Source organism: Staurois parvus, unplaced genomic scaffold, assembly GCF_062004578.1.
Source record: "Staurois parvus isolate SC_StPar_1 unplaced genomic scaffold, SC_StPar_1.0 ptg000885l, whole genome shotgun sequence".
NCBI lineage: Eukaryota > Metazoa > Chordata > Amphibia > Anura > Ranidae > Staurois > Staurois parvus.
This window is the reverse complement of record NW_028318681.1, coordinates 1907740-1923173: the sequence shown is the minus strand read 5'-3', so window position 1 is coordinate 1923173 and position 15434 is coordinate 1907740. Positions and strand designations below refer to the sequence as shown.

General features: G+C 45.1%; 1 long non-coding RNA gene across 17 annotated transcripts in view; it reads right to left on the bottom strand.

Annotated features, from left to right (window-relative positions):
- Positions 1–15434, bottom strand: part of LOC149442481 (uncharacterized) — an 876277-nt gene that overhangs the window by 556977 nt on the left and 303866 nt on the right. For 16 of the 17 annotated variants that reach the window (XR_016307175.1, XR_016307176.1, XR_016307168.1 and 13 more), the window contains one exon: positions 10439–10581. This is a non-coding gene — a long non-coding RNA (uncharacterized LOC149442481). Of the gene's footprint in view, positions 1–10438; positions 10582–14761; positions 14873–15434 lie in introns of those variants that run through there. The other variant, XR_016307180.1, reaches the window with a different exon arrangement.

Below are 15434 nucleotides of genomic sequence, written 5' to 3'. Positions count from 1 at the left end.
TATCATTACAAGCAGGGGCGGACTGACCATTTGGAAACTTGGGCACTGCCCGAGGGCCCGGGGTCAGTAGGGGGGCCCCATGAGATGCCCGTGGTACCTTTTTCATAGGCTTTTTTGAGTTTGGGCAAAGACACAGGGGCCCCATGATCCCCTATTGCCCGGGGACCCCATGAGTTGTCAGTCCGCCCCTGATTACAAGGTGAGATAAACAGAAAACACAAGGTGTAGAATTACACGAATAACTATTTGAAAGCGTACAACATATTTAACAAAGAATAAAGTATGTTTAGGTATGTAGTTGCACGTGTACCTGGCTACAGCAAGTGTCATGGCCCTCTATGCTTCAATGTCAGGCCAATCTGACAATTCCGGTAACTGTTGAAACTTGCCTGCTCTCTGCTGCCTGGAGGATGATGAAGACGAGGTGTTACTCTTAAAAACTAATTTCTCATAATCCTTTCGTGACTCCTTGCAAGTGGAAAACTAGCAGGAACAGTCTTGGCTCCCCATCTGATGCGGAGGCATCTATCCTGGCTCCAGAAATCCCTATGCATGGCCCTTTTCACAGCAGCTCCAGCCTGATCACCTGAAGCTCTGACACCTGTGACTGGTCCTGCTCGGATATATTCCTGCCATCCTATTTTACACTTGTGAGCGCATATAAATGTGTTGACCACTTGCCCTCCTGAGGATTTACCTCCCTTCCTGACCAGGCTTTTTTTTGCTATTCGGCGCTGCACTATTTCAACTGATAATTGGGTGCAGCATTGCATGACCGCATAAACAAAATTTATGTACTTTTTCACACAAATAGAGCTTTCTTTCGGTGGTATTTGATCACCTGTGTGCTTTTTTATATCATGTGTGAGACTTTTTGGGACCCTAGCCACATACAGGAGCCTGAAATCCAATGACCACTTTGAAAGCCTGAAGGTGCGTAACTTCCTCATTTCACCTCCTAACTACCTAGCACAGTTTTGGAGGCCCTGACATGCCAGGACAGCACCAACCCCCCCAAAATGACCCCTTTTTGGAAACTAGACACCTCAAGGAATTTGAAAGAGGCATGGTGAGTATTTTTCAGATCTCATTTTTTCCTCACAAGGTTTTGAAATATAAAAAAAAAAAAGTTTCTAAAAACGCGTGGCAACAAACAAGATCTGCAAAGCACTCACCATGCCTCTTGTAAATTCCTTGAGGTGTCTACTTTCCAAAAAGGGATCATTTGGGGGGGTTGGTGCTATCTTGGCATTTCAGGGTCTCCGAAACTGTGATAGGTAGTCAGGAAGTGTAATGAGGAAATAAAGCCCTTTAAAAGCCTGAAGGAGCATATTGGATTTTGGGGTCCTGTACTTGGCTAGACTGCCAAGACGTCTCTCACATATGGTATCCCCATACACGGGAGCAAATAGTTTGGGGTGTCTACTTTCCAAAAAGGGGTCGTTTTGGGGGTGGGGGCATTTTATGCCCAGCATTAGAAGTTTATGCCACACATCATTCACTCTTCTAACCACCTGAAGACTAAGCCTTTTCCGACACTTCTCTGTTCACATGAAAAAAAATCAGTATTTTGTTCTAGGAAATTACTTTGAACCCGCCAACATCATATATTTTTTAAAGCAGACACGCTAGTGAATAAAATGGTGGGTGCTGCAATTTATGGCACATAGTACTCGAGCAGCGATTTGTTTTTTTAAAAATACACTTTCTTTACTTTTAATGCACAAAAACACAATATATTGGCCAATTATTTGGTAAAATATAAAAGATGATGGTATGCCGAGTAAATTGATACCAAACATGACATGCTTTAAAACTGCGCATGCCCTGTGCAATGGCGACAAACTGCATACATTTTTAATATCCGTAGGTAATGCTTTAAAAGCCTTTACAAGCTACCATTTTAGATTTACAGAGGTCTAGTGCTAGAATTACTGACCTTAATCTGACTTTTGCAACGATACCTCACATGCATGGTGCAACCGATGTTAACATACTGGCACGGGATCAATGTGGGGGGGGGGGGGGCGAGGGTGCTTTATTTTTTAAGTTATTTTGATTTTTTACATTATTTTTACACTGTCCTTTTCATTTTTTTGATCACTTTTAATGCTATCACAGGGAATGCAAATATCCCTTATAACTTCAATGGATATTGTCATACATTCATTTTTGAGAAATCTGGGGTCTATGAGACTCTAGATATCTCCTCTACTCTTACATTATCTAATCTCACCAAGATCGGTGTGATCAGATGCTTTCCCAATTTACAAATGGCGCTGTTTATATCCTGCAAAACTGAAGTGATGAAATGCTCGTAGCTTCTGATTTCTTAGACTATAGAGATGATTGTCACCATTCTGGTCTCCAATCAGCTCTATGGTCAGCTGGCAGAAACACCCGCTGCATTCTCAGGTTCCCCCGAGAAGGCCGTGGAAGGCAGCGGGGGAGGGGGGCATCGTCTCTCGCTGCTTGTAAAAGCAATCTTGCAGCTAATTAGCCACTAGGATTGCTTTTACATGAAAGCTGATCACTGGCTGAAAAACATTATACCAGGATGATGCCTGCAGCACCAGCTTGTACTACACTTGTGGGACTTGCCACATCACCAAGTGATACTGCAGTGCTAGTATGTGAAAGACCAGGATGTACTAGGCTGCTGGTGCTCGCCAGTTCACCAAAAGGTAGAGTGGCACTAGTACTGGCACTCTGCTGCATATGAGAGTCATCATGCAATTGTAACATCTCAGCAACCTGGGATTGGGGTTGGGTACGCCTGATCTTAGCAGAGACCTCTTCTCCATCATCTGAGCTATCTGTCAGGATGCAGCTGTTGTCTATAGGTTCGTATTTTGAGGCTGATTGTGTCAGGGAGTCTTCCCCTTCGTTCTCACCTGACATACTCAGAATCCTGTAGGCCTCTTCACTAGAGTACCTTTCCATTGGCATTTTGGCCACTACATTTATAGGTACCTAGTGCGCCCCACGGTAAAAGGAGCACCTAGCTGTCAGGGACTGCTTGAACCACTACAAAAAAATGTACCAGCAAGTGCTAACAGAGATCAGGCCTGATTCTACAAACACTGCGGTTTTGTGTGCAATGTATCAAGTGACAGTGACCTACTGACACTGCACTTGCTGGGGGAGAAGGGCGCGGTAAGCGTAGGGGCCAAACGCAGGTGCTGGCAGGTATCGGGGCTGATCCCGCTAATACTGCGTTTTTGGGGACGCTATACTAATGTGAACACTGGTATAGTGCTGATCTGATCAAAGATATTGATCCATTCAAAGACTATACTAGCAATGGAGGTTTATAGTGTATGTGAGTGTGCTCCTGGCAAACAAGGGGTTAAATGGGATTACTGGTGTACTGTCAGGAAATCTGACGCTATCTGGGAGGGGCACGAAAACCGTGGGAGTGCAAATCACATACATATATGTGATTTTATGCACCCGTGCCGCCCTGTATTTCTACTATAGGGTGGCGCGGAAGCGATTAAACATGTCCAGTAAAAAAAAAAAAAAATTAAAAAGTAAAATTTGGTCATAAATTTAGTCCAAAATGTATTCTGCTCCATGTCTTTGCTAAAATAAAATCCCAATAAGAGTAAATTAATTGGTTTACGTGAAAGTTATAGCGTCTAGAAATGGCGGTATAGATACTGGAATTTATTTTCTTTTTTCTATAAATAATGACGGCGATCAGCGACTTATAGCGGGACTGTGGTGGGCATTCTGACACTGGGAGGAACTGACTTGGTGTCACTGATATCCCCAGTGACGCCAATAGAGTGATCAGTGCTAAAAAAAAAAAAAAAAAAAAAAAAAAAAGCACTGACACTGTACTAATGGCACTGGGCAAAAAAGGGTTAACATAAGGGGTGATCAAAGGGTTAACTGTGCGCTGTTTTACTATGGGGGCGTGCTTACACCCGGAGCAGTGTGCCCGAGCCGACGGGGAGGACGACTGTTAGTAAACAAAGTAGCCCTCCTCCCCGTCAGTGATTGTCGGTAATCACCGGGTGCTGGCAGGTAATCATCGGCCTGGGCCCGCTGATTGACAGCCGTGGCCGCGAATGGCGGCGTGGGTAGGGCATGAACGCGGCCTGCGCGCACCCCCTACTTGGAAATGCAAAATCACGTGTACATACGTGTTTTTGTGCACCCGTGCTGCCCTTTGGCAGCATTTCTGCTATAGGGCGGTAAGGAAGTGGTTAATTGGTGTTTATAAGTGGACTTGCAGTCCAAGTTACCTTCTTTGTGTGTCTTTCATACAATATGGAAATGTAAGAACCGCAGTCATATCATTATGGCTAACTGTGCTCTTATTTCTAACAATAACCCTAAATATCCCAAAAAATTAAAAGTCTGCAGCCCCTGCGGAGCAGGCACCTTTCGCTGAAAAAGAAAGTAAAAGTCTCCTAAACAAGATACAGAAAAAAAATCTGAAAGCTAAACCCTGGAATAACCAAATCTTGTCTAATTACCAGAGGCGTGTGTATTCTTCCTTCAATCTTTGTGTGCTTTGTGTATCTCTGCCACATCTGTGCAGCAATCCAGTGTGAAATGTTATCTCTGTACAGCAGCTTTCTGTAAAATCTTTAGTGGGAGAGGCCTTCTGGGTACCTCTCACAGCTCTAGACTCCACACAGCCTAGCGATGGGACTGCTACTTTTGCAAGGTAATAACCAAGTTTGCAAAGACATTTGGTGCACACAAAGTGAACTTATATCCTTTGTGACTATTGAAGAATAAAGAAAACAAATATAGGTTTATGTGTAGCTTTATGACCTACAGGTTATACCAGGGGTCCTCAAACTATTTAAACAGGGGGCCAGTTCACAGACCTTCACACTGTTGGGGGGCCGGACTCTAGTTTGAAGAAGAAAAAAAAAAAAGAACAAATTCATATGCGCACCACACACATCTTATTTGTAGTGGAAAAAAACTGGAAAAAAACAATACAATATTTAAAATACACTGTACTCTAACGCACTGGACACCACAATGCACAGTACACTGTGATGCACTGGACACCGCCATTAACTGTACACTGTGATGCACTGGACACCGCCATTAACTGTACACTGTGATGCACTGGACACCGCCATTAACTGTACACTGTGATGCACTGGACACCGCCATTAACTGTACACTGTGATGCACTGGACACCGCCATGCACTGTACACTAACGCAACGGGCACCGCAATGCACTGTACTGTGTGACGTACTGGACACCGCAATGCACTGTACACTGGACACCGCAATGCAGCGTACTGTGTGATGTACTGGACACCGCAATGCACTGTACACTGGCACACTGGACACTGCAATGCACTGTACACTAACGCACTAGACCAGCCTTTCTCAACCAGGGTGCCTTGAGGTTTCTTCAGGGGTGCCTTGGAAAAAGGTCTAAAAATTGCCCAAAACTTGTACACAAGCCAGCGGGTGGAACAAGCCTGCCTTTTAGTAACACAAAGCCACAGGTTTTCATTGTGCACCATTAGGACCTTTTAGCCACCAGTGCCTGACAACCAATGACATCATCAGTTGATAAGGAGGATGTTGGTTGCCTGCACAGTATCTTGGTTTGACCCTCTCCCGCCCCTCTCGGTCTGTGCTGGGGGTCACATCTCAGTGATAGAGAAAAACTGAGGGAGAAGAGAAACATTGGAATACTAGTCAGTACCAGTGTGCAAAAGTGTATTTACTTTGGAAAAACAAATCACCTCTAATGTTGGGCGTCCTATGTATGCGGATGTTGCTGCGTTATATAAAACTATTAGAATACTTTTATACATTTCAGAATAGGGTGCCTCAGGATTGTCCATAATTTCAAAGGGTGCTGTGACAAGAAGGCAGGAAGAACTAAGGGATGTGTCCAGGATGGAAGGTATATTTGCCCCAGGTTCATGTTATACACGGACTGTTTCTCCTGTTGTGCTGTGTAGTGAGCCGTTTTAGGTCACTGATGATTTCATTAGCTCAGCTGTAGCGAGTTGAGGGCTCTGGGCTCTATAAAACGCCCAGGCTGCTTAGAGAGGATGCTCCAACCTGGAACCAGTTTGCTGTGCAGGACAGACTGGGGAGCAACCAAACCATCCTGTGGTGAGAGATAATCTGTGTGATCTTAGACTGTGTGAACACTCTGTGTCTAAGCAGCAATAGGCTGTATTCAGACAGCTAGATAGGAAACCTGTGTTTGTAGTTAGATGCCCAGCAGGGCAAGGTTTTATTTTCTGTTTGTATTTTTTTGCTGTTTTGACTATTTGCACCGTGTGTTCACCCGACTTGTAAATAAAGCACAAACTTTTCACCAAGATCCTGCTGTCGTGCTGAGCCTCTTTCACGGTGTTCTGACCCATCCAGGGGGCCAAGCACAACCCGCTACTGGGTTAATCCCTCACATATGGTGGAGGATGCAGGCAGGTGAAGCAAGGCCAGCATGGAAGAGATACTGAGACAGCTTGCTTTGGCAAATGCAAGTCAGCAGAAAACAAATGCAAGTTTGCAACAGAGCCTTGCAGTCCAGCAGCAGGTTTTGCAACAGAGCCTTGCAGCCCAGCAGCAGGTTTTGCAACAGAGCCTTGCAGCCCAGCAGCAAGCCCCGGAACAGGCGTAGGCACGCCTTAGGGAATCGTTGGAATGGCAGGAACAGATACACCAACAGCAAATTGCAGCCATCATGAAACAGCTTCAGCAGAGTGAGCAGACTGAGGCTGGGAGTGATTTTACTACCATACCATCTTTCCGTGTAAGTCACCTGCTGCCAAAGATGTCTGCAGATGAGGACCCTGAGATGTTTCTGACCACTTTTGAGAGGACAGCTGAAAAAGAAAGTTGACCTAAAGAGCAGTGGGCTGGACTAGTGGCCACCCCACTATCTGGCGAGTCCCAAAAGGCTTATTTTGACCTTGAGCCTGAGGAAGCCAAGAACTAGGATCGTTTAAAAATGGAAATTTTGGCGCGGCTGGGCGTAACCCTGGCTGTCCGGGCTCATCGGGTACACAACTGGAGTTATCGACTGGGAAAACCACCCCGATCCCAAATGTATGACCTTATTCATTTGACCAGGAAATGGCTGCAGCCAGATACACTGTCTGGACCAAAGATTGTGGAAAGGGTGGTGATGGACAAATTTCTGAGGTCTCTCCCTACTACCTTGCAGAAATGGATGAGTCATGGAGATCCACAAACAGCAGACAAGCTTTTGGACCTTGTGGAGAGATATCTAGCGACTGAAAATCTTACGTCTTCCCTCAAGGAATCACCGACTTTCCACCCCAAGACCAGACCATCCCCAGCAATGGGTAACATTGCACCAAGGGATGGGGGTGGAGAGATTGGAAAAGGGGGAACGAAAGGTACTTTTGGGACTGTTTCCAATATCTGGCGTGAGCGGCCTGGAAAGCCAAACCCGCCAGAGGTGAGCAGAAGGATAATCTGTTACCGCTGCCGGGAAAAGGGACATGTAGCAGCAGATTGCCCAAGTACGGATGAACCAATGCACTGTGACTTTCTTACTGAGAGACAGCAGTCCCCATTTGCAACTGTTACTTGCACTGCTGAAAAGGGAAATGAGAAACCTTTATGCAAAATGGGTATTGATGGTAAAAATGTTGTTGCATTGTTGGATTCAGGTAGCCTGGTTACTTTGGAAAAAACTGAATTGGTAACGGGAAAAACCTTGCACCCTAGAAAATTGGCAGTCATTTGTGTTCATGGGGACACGAGAGAGTATCCAGTGGCAACAGTGTCCTTTGAGACCTCCCTCGGTAACCTGTGTCATCAGGTGGATCTGGTTCCCCAACTGCCACATGACGCCATTGTGGGGAGGGATTTCCCAAAATTCTGGGAGCTCTAGAATGGCCCAGATTTCCCATTAAATGGTCCTTCAGAGCCTGAAGGTTATCCTAGGGAATCCTCTGAGGGTGAGGATTGAGCCTGTGTTTCCCTTGCCAGTATTAGCAGGGAAAACAGAGCCTAGGGAGGAGCCTACAACCCCTAGTGTTTGACTTAGAAGTACACAGGGAAAATTTTGCCACTGAACAACTGAAGGACCCCACATTACTAAGGGCCCGAGAGAATGTAGTAAAAATAGAGGGGGAATCCTTTCTATGAGTGGATTCATCTGGTGTGCTGCATACTACCCGGATAAACAAAACTGTGATGATTGTACAGGGGAATACACCACAAGTGCTGTTGACCATACTAGAGATAATTGGTCACCTACATAGGGTGAGTGTTGGTCCATGTGGGGCACCAACAGTACTGTTAAGTGGAGCATGTTATTACAAGTACCAAACCACTGGCCCTTTTCACACCTTCGTATTATCTTTTTGAACTTTTAACTTACATATTCTTTGGTTTACTTTATGTTTATCGAATGTATACACAATGTTGTAATATGAGCAGTTTGCATTTGATTATTTATGGTACACTGTGTTGAGGTTAACACATATTTAACCCCTTGCCCTACTGAGGATTTACCCCCCCCCCCTTCCTTACCAGCCCATTCTTTGCATTACAGCGCTGCGTTACTTTAACTGACAATTTCGTGGTCATGCAACGCTGAACCCAAATGAAATTTACGTACTTTCTTTCCCGTGAACTGAGCTTTTTTTCCCCTGACAGCATTTTGCAGTGAAGGACCCTTGCTCTTTCTGTGGAAGCAGCAGTTGTTCTGCAGAGGACAGACCTATAGCTTTGGGATCAGCGACACTCATGCACCTTGCAGATTGGAGAGTTCTGTCTCTGACTCAGCAGTGGGTGTATCAGATCTCTGAAAGGCAACCGTTGCCTCCACACAGCGAGAAAGGGTCCTTCTCAGCAGCATTGCAGGTAGTGGACCAAACTAGGGATGCACCGAAATTTCAGTGGCCCGAAGCGTTTCTGCCAAAAACACCCCTTTCGGCCGTCGGCCGAAATGAAAAAAAGCACCGATACGGGTGCCAAAAAAACCCCGCCCCTCGCTGCCGCCACTCGGGAGTTCTCAGCCTCACCTGAGAAACCATCGATCCCGGCGCTGGGCATAGAGATGAGTGAAGGAAAGATGGCCTCCACTCATCTCTATGCCCTTGGAGGACCGGAGCGATGTCACTTCCAGTTACGGACATTTTTTTTTTTTAAAGCACTAGATCAATGGGTTTTTTTTTGATCCAATTCTTTACATTGTAAAGGAGAGATGTTGGGTCTTATTGACCCCATATCTCTCCATAAAGAGGACCTGTCACTAATTATTTCTATCACAGGGGATGCATGCATTTCTTGTGATAAGAATAAAAGTGATAACAATTTTTTTAAAGGGACAGTGCAAAAAACAAAACAAAAATAAATAAATTAAAAAAAAGTTGAAAGTGTCCCTGTCACCCCACGTAGTGGTGAACGCATATGTAGGCCATGTCCACATATGTAAACAATATTCAAACCACGTGTGAGGGTATCGCCACGAACATCAGAGCAAGAACAATAATTATCGCACTAGACCTCCTCTGTAACTTTACACTGCTAACCTGTAGAAATTTTTACAGCATCACCCATGGAGATTTTTTAAGTACCGCAGTTTCACACCATTCCAAGAGCGTGCACAATTTTAAAGCATGACATGTTGGGCATCTATTTACTCGCCGTAAAATTCTCTTTCATATTTTACAAAAAAATTGAGGTATATATTGTTGTTTTTTTTCTAATCAAAGTGTATTTTTTTCAAAAAAATATATATTCATGTTTAAAAATTGTGCATTTCGGTTCTCGGCTAAGTGCATTTTGAATTTTCATTTTCGGCACCAGAATTTTCATTTCTATGTACCACTAGACAAAATATTTTTTTTTTGTTACAATACTTTTGTTTTGAAGCATCCAAAATGTATTTAGCTGATTTAAATTGAAGAATGTGTTGACTTTTACATTTTCAAAAGGAAAACAGATATGGCAATCCCCTGTAATTGTCTCAAAACAGCAACTTAAAGTGATTCTAAACCCATTTTATTTTCTTTAAAATAATAAACATGTCATACTTACCTGCTCTGTGCTCCCCTCGGGTCCCTGGCTCCTCCCCCTTTGCCAAGTGTCCTCATAGCAAGCCACTGGCTATGGGAGCACTCGTGCAGGTTCACTGCAGAGCCAGCTCTGAGTGTCTATTGACTCACAAAGCACAGCCTGGCCCGGCTTCCTCCTCACTGGCCAATGGCTCCCGCTGCTGTCTCTGAGCCAAAGACAAAGGAGAGAACAGAGAGATGGAATATTGATTTTTGCTAAAATGTCATCTATCCTTCTAGTGTATGATCTGAAATTACTAAGAATAAAAAGGAGCTCTGGATAGGCAGTGGATTGCTGCTGACAATGTATGTGTGTTTTGGTTATAGAACTAAACTGCCCGAGTGATGCCTGCTGTAGTACTCTAGTGATAAAACATGAAAAGGAACCATGGCTTACCTTGCGCCTATGATCACCAGGTAATCCAGTAACCTGAGAAATGGCTTTTTCTTCTGCCCCATGGTCCCAACTTCTTACTTAATCATCTCACACACTGCTTAGCTCACTGGACCATCACTGATCAAGGAGAAACCAGCAGAAACCTTAAACCAGGAGAAAAATACACAAAAAGAAACAACAAAATATATAAATACATTTCACACATACCAGCCTTTATATAATATTAACCTCAAACATATGGCTGAAATATTTATACAGGTCTTATCTGACAAAGGACTTATATTTCTATCCCTCCAGTCCTGAAATCTACACAGCTCTGCCACACAGCACAGTACTGTTTGTCAGAGCAGGAACCCCATTTTTCTCTGCTGCAGATAACTAACACTTACAGGTCTTGCCTTTCCCCTAGCCTATGACTGAACAGTAAAGAGAGAAGCAGAAAGCCGAATCTTTCTGTCACTTCCCCTTCTCCTCCTATCAGCACATGAGCACAATCAACTGGTCCCTTGCACTGCTGCAGCACCCCCCCCCCCCCCTTAGTCTGATCTCTGCTGACTTCAAGAAGCTGATAATAAATCAAATTTCAGTTACTGTTTGCATTTAAAAAAAAATAATTTATAGATATATTAAAGGGAGCTCCACCAAAAGGGGCAGCTCTGTTTGTCTGCCTCCTACCCCCTCCACTGCCACATTTTACACTTTTTTTTGGGGGGGGGGGAGCGGGTCCCTGGTTCTAGCATGCCCTCCTCCTTCCCCCCACAGTCTTCTAGGACACTTTACAGGTCCAAGAAGACTGCCGGACCATTCGGGAGGTGCAGTACACCTCGTGCAGTGGGCACCCAGCTGTGAAGCCAAAAGGTGTCACAGCTGGGTGACCACAATTAAGATGTCAGCTCAAGGGGGGGGGGGGGGGGGAGACAAGTGGGTGAAGGGACGGCATAGGCGAGAACATCACTGATCCTGCTAAGAAAGAGTTCAATGTTTTAATAGGGGTATAAAGTAGAACTATAGGCAACATTTCTTTTTCATTTTGGACATTTATAACCCCCGTCAGTTTTATTTTTTGCCATCTGTGTCCCATTGGGGAGATTTACCTTCACTTCCTGTCCCATAGCCAAAACAGGAAGTCAAAAAAATCCCTTAAAATTAAGGGAATACTTTGGGGTCCCTCATTGGAAGATTTCCCCTCTATTACTTTTCTGGGGACAACACAAAATTTGGGATTTTCTTTTACATTTACCTTCGATGATAATGGCAAACAGGACACATAGAGAGGGGGGATCTCTCAGGGACAAAGACAGCAATAAAAACCTGACAGGTGTTCTAATCCCTCTCCTCTCTACCCCCCAAAAAAAAAAAAAAAAAGTTTTTCCTTTAGTTATACATTAAGGCTTTCTAATCCCAAGAATTAAAATACTCCATAATACTTGCTGCCGGTATTCTCACCTTCCAAAGCCCTTTAGTTCACGGGTAAGTTCACCTTTTGATAAAAAAAAAAAAAAAATGCACATTTTATATGCAGGTAAAAAAATGTGCATTATTTTTTGCTGCCGAAGCCTGGAAAGCATTGCACCAGCGATAGGCAGATCACTGATGCCATGCAGGTCTCCTGCAGATCTGTCAGTACATCTGCTCACCCCATACAGGATGTACAAGCAAGCAGATATACTGACAGAAAGACTGAATGAACTATCCCAGTGCTCCACAGTGCCGTGGTAGTTCATTGAGAACTACAAACTGACAGCCGCTAAGTCTGTCGGGACTAGTAGTTTCTCATTCACAGAGGAGTGATGTGACCAGGCAAATGGAGCCCCGCACGGCCACATTTTTTAAACATTTGACAGCTATCGGGGAGAAGATCGCTCACTAGCTGACAAAGCTGGTGATCTGCAGGGAGCGGGGGCCAGTGCTTTCATAACATGTTACACTCTGAATATGGGGGTAACATGTTACAAAAGGTGAATTAACCTTTAACCACTTGCCCTCCAGAGGATTTAACCCCCTTCCTGAGCAGGCCATTGTTTTGCATTACGGCTGGTCAATGATACGGTGGTATTTGATTGCCTATGCATTTTTATTTTTTGCACAATAAAAAAAAAAAAAAGTGACGATTTTGAAAAAAAAAACCAATATTTTTGACTTTTTGCTATTAGACATTTAGACATGTCCAGTAAAAATTTTTTAAAAATCACATTTCATCACAAATTTAAGCCAAAATGTGTTCTGCTCCATGTCTTTGCTATAAAAAAATCCCAATATGTGTAAATTAATTGGCTTACGTGAAATTTATAGTGTTTACAAATGGCGGTATATATACTGGGTTTTTTTTTTTAGTTTTTTACTAGTAATGACGGCGATCAGTAACTTATAGCGGGACTGCAGTGGGCATTCTGACACTGGGTGGAACTGACCTGTTTTCACTGACATCCCTAAGAACACCAATACAGTGATCAGTGCTAATAAAAACCACTGACACTGTACTAATGGCAGCTGGGAGGAAGGGGTTAACATGTGGGGCAATTAAAGGGTTAACCTGTGTTCTGTGTTACTATGGGGCTGTGTGTTAGTGCTCTGCACAGCCATGCAAAGCAGTGGGCAGGAGCTGACAGGGGAGAGAACTGTTTTGTTTACAAACCATTCCCCCCCCCCCCCCCCCCCTTCACTGTCGGAGATGTTCGGCAATCACCGTGTGCCGGTGAGTAAACACCGACTGGGACCCGGTGACTGATAGCTGCAGCCGCGAATGGTGACGCGGGTAGGGCACATGGGCGCCCCCTACCTGGAAATGCAAAATCAGGTATATACACGTGATTTTGTGCACCCGTGCCGCCTTGTAGCAGTACTTCTGCTATAGGGTGGACGGGAAGCGGTTAATACAATACTGATGTTTACCTTCCTGGGGACACCTCTGGCACGTGTGCATTCTAACGAATATTCTCAGTATCCTAAAATGCTGCGATGTGAAGACACCTTTGCTCTAATGACATGATCACAGATCTATAGTATTGGTTCTCACTCTCACAAGCCTTCCTCTGTTTACTTCCCGAAACACCATGTGACAAGCAACATCACAGGGGCTGTGTCATCACTTAGGCTACTTTCACGCTGACTTGCGGCAAAAACACATATGCATATTTCACACGTTTATACCACGGTTGCTGTGCGTTTTGTGGTGTGTGTTAAATGTGTTGCATTGCAAAGCATATTGGTGAATAGCTGGTTGTTAAGGACGTCATCAGGTACTGGCTTCTTAACCATTTGACAACCAGCCTATAGCCGAATAAAGGCTACAGCGCAGTTGTCCAGTTCTGGGAGGGCGTCATACGACATCCTCCTAGAACGCGCCCTCCCGCGTGCCCCCAGCAGCGCGCATCTGGTGATCTCTGTGATTGCTGAGTACCAGCAATCAGCCATCTGCTGATTGCTGGTACAAAGCTTTACAGGCTCCTGAAACAAATAAATAAGTGCACATTTTTTTTCCACCAGAAAATTTAAAAAAAAAAGTGCTTTTATTCATAAAAAGTGAACTTATCCTTTAACTAGCAGCTATTGATTGGCTGTGAAGGATGCCGGTGGGCGGCCACTTCTTAACAACCAGCACATTTCTGCCACATGACCTAAAAAAACGCACCCTGGGTGAGGACTGGTTACACTCTGAGGGCCGGATGACACCAGGACGGCCCAGGAATGCGGCACTGAAAGACTTGTGGAAGAAGTGGGAGGACTGGAGAACTCGGACACTCAGGGCATTGTTGGCCACAACTTGGGGGCCAGTCACACAGTTTTGTTTTTCTTTTATTTTGATTTCAGTGAGCTGTACCCTGTGCAGGCCTGGGGGGGGTCAGCCACAGTCTGCCTCCCCAGTGTTCTGGGGGAAAACTGGGGGAGGCAGGTGGAGGGAAACACTGGGCTGGGGGGGGGAAACTGGGGGAAAAGGTGGGGGGGGGAAACGCTAAGGGGGCAGGGGGGAAGAACGCTAAGTGGGCGGAGGGGGGGATAAAGCTAAGTGGGTGCGGGGGGGATAACCCAGAGGGTGTGGAGGGGGGGGGATAAAGCTGAGGGTGTGGGGGGGATAAAGCTGAATGGGGCGGGGGGGATAACGCTGAGGGGGAAATTGGGGAGATGCTGAGGAGGCAGGTGGGGGGGACGCTGGGGGGCAGGTTGGGGAGCCCCAGCTATATCTGTGCCTCTTATTCCCCCACCTTCTCCAGACATGACCTCCTATCAGCCTTTTTATACAGACAATCCCCCCAGCCTTCTCCACAAAGCCCCCCGGCCTCCTCCATCCACCTACCCAGCTCTCCTGCCCTCTGTCCTCCTCACCTGCTCAGCTCAGCTCCCCCCGGGAGGCCATCATCCCCACCCCGGCCGTTCCTTTCCTGTTCCCCTCTCAGCTGCTCCTCTCCTCCGCCTCCCATAGACTTTACATAGCTAAAGATGGCCGCCGTTTTCTCTGTATAGAGCCGACTGGGAAGGGAGACATCTATGGCGAGGAGCGGTATTACACCTGAGAATGCCATCTTGTGGCAGAACTCAATAATAACCATTGAATGGCCCCAATCCTGTGTAATTCAGTGTTCTTGCAAAGATCACTTATTGTTATCTCACAAATATATTCTTATTCTTATAGCCAAATTTGCCACGCTAACTCCTCCCACAGTTTTTACACTACAAAGACAAGTAATATATCAAAACGTGCGGATTGTTCCCGATCGGATTGCTATTACTTTGTGGAACGTTTCGCCGAATCGTTCACGAAATATCGCGGTTTTTGTGGTGAAATTTTCCCATAGGAATGAATGGTGCAACTAGAGTGAGAAATGACAAAGCTACAGTGTGGAAGGAAAAATCATAACATGATTTGTAAACTGCCATCACTATGTCATTTTCAAGCCCACCTACACATATCTTATATCAAAACGTTCAGCTAACCCTGCTGTCACTAAAAATGTTCACGGCTAAGCCATAGTCCTGATAGTTTTCACAATATGACCAT